Here is a 6,855-nt window from a genome sequence, read left to right as displayed (position 1 = left end):
TCAGAAGAGGAGGCTGAGGGGAGACCTCATTGCTCTCTACAACTCCCTGAAAGGAGGTTGGAATGAGATAGGGACCAGTCTCTTCTCACTAGTATCAGGTGATAAAATGAGAGGAAATGGCCTGGAATTGTGCTAGGGGAGGTTTAGATTGGATATTAGGAAATAATTCTTTCCTGTCTTTACTGGAAGAGTGGTCAGGCATTGGAACAGACTGACCAGGAAGGTGGTGGATTTACCACCCTTGGAGGTGTTCAAGAAATGTGTGGACATGGCACTCTGAGACAAGGTTTAATGGCCATGGTGGTTTTGGGCTGATGGTTGGACTCTATGATCTTAAGTTCTCTTCCAACTAAAACAATTCTATGCTTCAATGATTCTAAGAGATACTTCATGGTTGCGGAGTCATTTACATTTTCCAGAAAGTCTTAAACTCAGTTATGCTTTGAATTTGCTATTCCTGTTCTGCTTGGGAAAAGGGCTGAAATGCCCAGACCATATACCCACAATCAAGAAGGATCTATCGAAGGAAATTTGCTTTTGAAACAAGGAATGAAGCACTTCATATCCATAAGATATTCTCATCCAATTTAAAGTGCCCACACCGATCCTAATTAGCAAAGCAAACTAATTTTTCCTACAAGAAGGTGCAATTTTTGTACCTTGACTTTGCTGCTTTATAATACTTTATAACTCTTCTTCTGTGCCACTGTAAAGAAAGTAAGTTTCAGACTGCAAATCTAAAAGGCATATCATAGAATCATTGTTTCAGTTGCAAAAGACCTTTAAGATTGAATCTAACCTTCAACCTAAGACCACCATAATCATTAAACCATGTACCTCAGTTCTTTGAAATGCCCCCAGGGGTGGGGATTCAACCCCCTCCCTGGGGAGCCTCTTCCAGTCTTTGAGAACTCTTTCAAAGACAAGAAGTTTCTTCTAATAGCCAACCTAAACCTCCCTTGGTGCACCTGGAGACCATTTCCTCTTGTCCTGTCATTTGTTCCTAGGGAGAAAAGACCAGCCCCTACCACACTCCAACCTCATTTTAGGGAGTGCTAGAGATCTAGAAGGTCTCCCCTCAGCCCTCTTGTCTTCAGACTAAACAACCCCAGTTTCCTCAGCTGCTCCTCACCAGACCTGTTCTCCAGACCATTCATCAGCTTTGTTGCCCTTCTCAGGACACATTCCAGCACATAAATGTCCTTTTAGGACAATATGTTGTGCAAGAAGCATGATAACTTGCTTAGAGCTTCAGAACCTACAAACCAGCATCTTTTACTGAAAATATACTCTTCATGTTTAATAATAATAACAACAACAATGTGCACTTGCAGCCCAGAAGGCTACTTGCATCATGAGCTGCAACATAAGAAGCATGGCCAGCAGGTTAAGAGCTGATTCTGCCACCCTGCTCTGTGAGACCTCACCTGGGGTACTGTGTACAGCTCTGGGGCACTGAACACAAGAGGTACATAGGCCTGCTGGAGCAGGTCCAGGGGAAGGTCACGAAGATGATCAGAGGGCTGGAGCACCTCTTCTACCTCTCCTGCAGTAGTAGGACAATCCATGGAGAAGAAGGAACAAGCTCCATGTCCAACTCATTCCTTCTGATCTCTAATTCTTGCCTCATTTTACTTCTCCCAGCATTTCCCCCACCTTATTGTTTCAGTTCTGAAAGCAACAAGCTGTGAAAACTTGCCCCATCTGAAAAGATGCTTGTAAACATACAGTATCCAGCGCTACTCTGCCATGTTCCTGTGTCCTGGTCTGAGCAGGACCAGCACTGACTCTGCTCAGTGCTGTGAGTTCCCAGCTCAGTCTCAGCTCAGGGCCACCACTTGATGCAGCTCAGGGCAGGTTTGCAGACACTGGCTGCTGCTAGCAGTGGCAATGCTGATGGAGAGAATTAGCACCAAGGCTTGGGCTTCAGACCAAGTGCACTGCTACATTTTGTGTGCCACTTTAGGGTCCAGGAAGAAAAAGGCTGCAGCTTCAAGGAGGAAGGGATGGGACAGGTGACCCTAAACTGACCAATAAGGGATTCCATCTCATGAAAGCTGAGGGATCATTAGGCTCAAGTTCTCTTCTTCAATGTCTGATGTCCCATGAGGACTCTGTTCTGCCTTTTCTCCCAGTCCACGAGGTCCTGAATCTGGTCCCAGAATCCAGCTCCTGAATCTAGTTACCATTGGCTAGCAAATCCAGTCTGGGACTTCCCCAGTGTGTGTCCACAGCATAAGTGGTGACAGTGACATATTTGCCATTATGGATCTCAGTTGGATATTGGTTTGTATCTGACTACTATCTGACTTCTGACAACTATCCCTTGATAGTCTGACTACTATCCCTTGATAGTTATGCAGTTAGGGAATGATGATGTTGCAACCAGAACTCCCAGGGCTATCAAGAATTACTTTAGGGCCCTGGGGGATCTCGTTGAGGGGTCAGGTGCACAAATAATTTTTTTGTCTATACCCTTAGTTGCAGGAGGGAATACAAGAAGGAACAGGTCAGCAGCTGTAGTCAACAAGTGGCTTAGAGGCTACTGCAGTCAAAAGAATTTTGGGTTTTTGGATCTTGAAAAATTTTCTACTGCACCAGGTCAGCTGGCAACAGATGGAGTACATCTGTCCCAGAGGAGGGGTAAGATCAGAGTGTACGAGAATGGCCTATCCCTCAAAGGGAAAAAGATTCTAGGAAGGGAATTGGCAGGTCTCATAGACAGGGCTTTAAACTAGTTTTAAAGGGGGAAGGGGCTGAAACTAGCCCCCCCAGGCAGGAGTCTGGGGGTGATAAGCTAGAGCCAGAGGTGAAACCAGCAGCCCGGATGAAGTGCATGTACACTAATGCACAAAGCATAGGCAACAAACAAGAGGAGCTGGAAGCCTTGCTGCAGCAGGAAAGTTATGATGTAGTTGCCATCACAGAGATGTGGTGGGACGACTCACATGACTGGAGCGCTGCAATTGATGGCTACAGGCTCTTCAGGAGAGACAGGCAAGGAAGAAGGGGTGGAGGGGTGGCCCTGTACATCAGGAAGGCACTAGATGCCATTGAGCTGGAGATCAGGGACCATGAGGTTGAGTGCCTGTGGGTGAGAATTAGAGGGAAGGCCAATAAGGCTGACATCCTGGTTGGAGTCTGTTATAAACCACCCAACCAGGATGAAGATGTTGATGTGTCATTCTATAGGCAGCTTAAGGCTGTCTCAAGATCGCCTGACCTTGTTCTCATGGGCGACTTCAACCTGCCTCATATCTGCTGGGATCTCAACATAGCAGAGAAGAGGCAATCTAGGAGGTTCTTAGAGTGCATGGAGGACAGCTTCTTATCCCAGGTGCTGCGTGAGCCTACCGGGGTAAGGCTATGCCTGACCTCCTCTTCACCAATAGGGAAGGGCTGGTGGGCGATGTGGTGGTCGGAGGGTGTTTAGGGGTCAGTGACCACGAGATAATTGAATTTTCAGTATTTGGTCAAGCTAAGAGGGGCAGCAAGAAGACCTCCACTCTGGACTTTGGGAGGGCAGACTTCAGGCTACTCAAGGAACTAATTCAGAGGGTTCCTTGGGATAAAGCCCTTAAAAACAAAGGGGTCCAGGAGAACTGGGCCTACTTCAAGGAAGAACTGTTGAAGGCGCAGGAACAGGCTGTGCCAATGTGCTGGAAGATGAGCCGCTGGGGCAGACGGCCAGCCTGGATGGGCAATGAACTTCTAAAAGAACTAAGGGAAAAAAAGAGGGTGTATCATCTTTGGAAGAAAGGTGAGGTAACCCACAAAATGTTTAAAGATGTTGCTAGGTCTTGTAGGAAGGAAATTAGGGTGGCAAAAGCACATTTGGAGTTTAGACTGGCCTCTGCTGTGAAGGACAACAACAAAAAGTCCTTCTATAAATACATTAATAGCAAGAGGAAGGGCAAGGACAACCTCCACTCCTTGGTGGACACAGAGGGGAACGTTGTAACAAAGGATGAGGAAAAGGCAGAGATACTTAACACCTTCTTTGTCTCAATTTTTACTAGCAGGACAGAATGTCTTCCAGGCAGCTGGCCTGCAGAGCTGGCAGAAGGAGCCAGGGAATATCATAGTTTTCCTCTGATCCAGAATGGGTAGTTGGTGATCTGCCCAGCCGCTTGGATCCCCACAAGTCCATGGAACCAGATGGGATCCATCCTAGGGTGCTGAGAGAGCTGGCAGAGGACCTGGCCAAGCCTCTCTCCATCATTTTTCATCAGTCCTGGCTCACTGGAGATGTCCCAAAGGACTGGAAGCTGGCCAACGTGGTCCCCATCCACGAAAAGGGCCGGTTGAATGAACCAGGGAATTGTAGGGCTGTCAGCCTGACCTCAGTGCCAGGCAAGATCAGGGAACAGGTCATCTTGAGTGCAATCACACAGCACTTACAGGATGGCCAAGGGATCAGGCCCAGCCAGCATGGATTTAGGAAGGGCAGGTCCTGCCTGACCAACCTGATCTTCTACGATCAGGTGACCCGCCTGGTGGATTGTGGGGAGGCCTGTGGATGTAGTCTACCTGGACCTCAGCAAGGTCTTTGACACCATCCCTCACAGCAAACTGCTGGCCAAGCTGTCAGCCCATGGCTTGGACGGGAGCACACTGCGATGGGTTAGGAACTGGCTGGATGGCCGAGCCCAGAGAGTGGTGGTGAATGGTGCCACATGCAGCTGGTGGCCAGTCACTAGTAGTGTCCCCCAGGGATCAGTGCTGGGCCCTGTGCTCTTTAATAACTTTATTGATGATCTGGATGAGGGCATTGAGTCCATCATCAGTAAATTTGCGGACGACACCAAGCTTGGGGCAGGAGTTGATCGGCTGGAGGGTAGAGAGGCTCTGCAGAGGGACCTCGACAGGCTGGGCAGAATCCAACGGCATGAGATTTAACACATCCAAGTGCCGGGTTCTGCACATTGGCCACAACAACCCCATGCAGTGCTACAGGCTGGGGTCAGAGTGGCTGGAGAGCGGCCAGGTAGAGAGGGACCTGAGGGTTCTGGTCGATGGTAGGCTGAACATGAGCCTGCAGTGTGCCCAGGCGGCCAGGAGGGCCAATGGCATCCTGGCCTGCATCAGGAACAGTATGGTCAGCAGGAGCAGGGAGGTCATTCTGCCCCTGTACACTGCACTGGTTAGGCCACACCTCGACTACTGTGTCCAGTTCTGGGCCCCTCAGTTTAGGAAGGATGTTGACTTGCTGGAGTGTGTCCAGAGAAGGGCAACAAAGTTGGTGAGGGGTTTGGAACACAAGCCCTGTGAGTAGAGGCTGAGGGAGCTAGGGTTGCTTAGCCTGGAGAAGAGGAGAAGGGGTGACCTTATTGCTCTCTACAACTACCTGAAGGGGGGTTGTAGACAGGCAGATGTTGGTCTCTTCTCCCAGGCAGCTCGTACCAGAACAAGAGGACATAGTCTCAGTCTGCACCAGGGGAGGTTCAGGCTGGAGGTCAGGAGGAAGTTTTACACAGAGAGAGTGATTGCCCATTGGAATGGGCTGCCCAGGGAGGTGGTGGAGTCACCATCATTGGAGGTGTTCAGGAGGAGACTTGATGGGGTGCTTGGTTGCATAGTTTAGTTGGTTGGGTGGTGTTGGATGATAGGTTGGATGCAATGATCTTGAAGGTCTCTTCCAACCTGGTCTGGTCTATTCTATTCTATTCTATTCTATTCTATTCTATTCTATTCTATTTCATTTTATTGTTCTTATTTTTGTCAGGTTTAGTTTCTTTCCCAACCCATTGGTCATAGAATAGAATCATAGAATTATTTCAGTTGGAAAAGACTACTAAGCTCATCAAATCCAAACATCAACCTAATACTACCATGGCCACTAAACCATGTCCTGAAGTGCGATGTCCACAAGTTTCTTGAATACCTCCAGGGACAGTGACTCCCTGTGCAGCCTTTTGCAATGCCTTATCTTAAGGAAGTCTCTCTCTTATTCCCTTCTTCTTCCCTTTGGGAAGCAGAGGCGTTCATAGAGAAGACCTGTCACTTGTTCAGTGGCCAGTGCAGCACTGATCCTTGATATACTACTAAAGCAGAAAAGAAGGCAGCTTCCTCTTTCTGCTAGACCTAATCTGAGTCCTGATACTCACTGCCAAACAATCCCAGCAATTTTCAGCCTTCATCACCTATAAACACATATTAAACCCGAAGCAAAATAGAGAGTTAACAGGAAGCTTTTCTGCAATAGAGGAAAAAATATCCAGTCCAACCCCGTGTATATTGTGCTCGATGAATTCCCGCTTTGTAGATGGGCTCGCCTAGATTTAGCGAGGGTCTAAATCAATCCTGGGCAACGTGCGACCTCTCTTGGTCAATAGACAAAATGAGCAGAACAGAAGGCTAAAACAGCTTAGTCTCTCCAGCACATCTTTATTTCCTGAGGGAACGCCTCTGTATACTTTTACACCATGCTCTTCATACATAAAATAATTTTTTGTACTGCTACATTTCATCCTGCTACCTTTCAAGATGGTATCTGGAAGGTACCATTGACTGAATAGAGTTAATAGTTGATAATAAGTACCTAACCAGACCTGATTTGTAGAAGGTGCAGGTTGTGTGATTCGCAGTGCCATGACCAGTACCTTGAACAGTAACATATTTACTCCATTATTCCACTTGAACTTAGGCACATGAACATCTGATGAATTGCTGGTAGGTGAGGTTCAGTGTTAACGATGGAGTTGAAAACAGAGCCATAGCCTGGCCCTTACCATTCTCACAGCAGAACATATTTGTCTAAACCAGTATCTGTGAGCATTACTGTGTTTATTTTGCATTAAGAGAAGGCTTCTGTGGCTGACAGACCATATATGTATATGCATGTCTATGTCTGCA

The sequence above is a fragment of the Melanerpes formicivorus genome, unplaced genomic scaffold (assembly GCF_026170545.1).
Source record: "Melanerpes formicivorus ecotype bairdi unplaced genomic scaffold, bMelFor1.0.p_v2 SCAF_24, whole genome shotgun sequence".
Classification (NCBI taxonomy): Eukaryota; Metazoa; Chordata; class Aves; order Piciformes; family Picidae; genus Melanerpes; species Melanerpes formicivorus.
The sequence above is the reverse complement of the archived record's forward strand: the minus strand, read 5'-3'. Positions refer to the sequence as shown.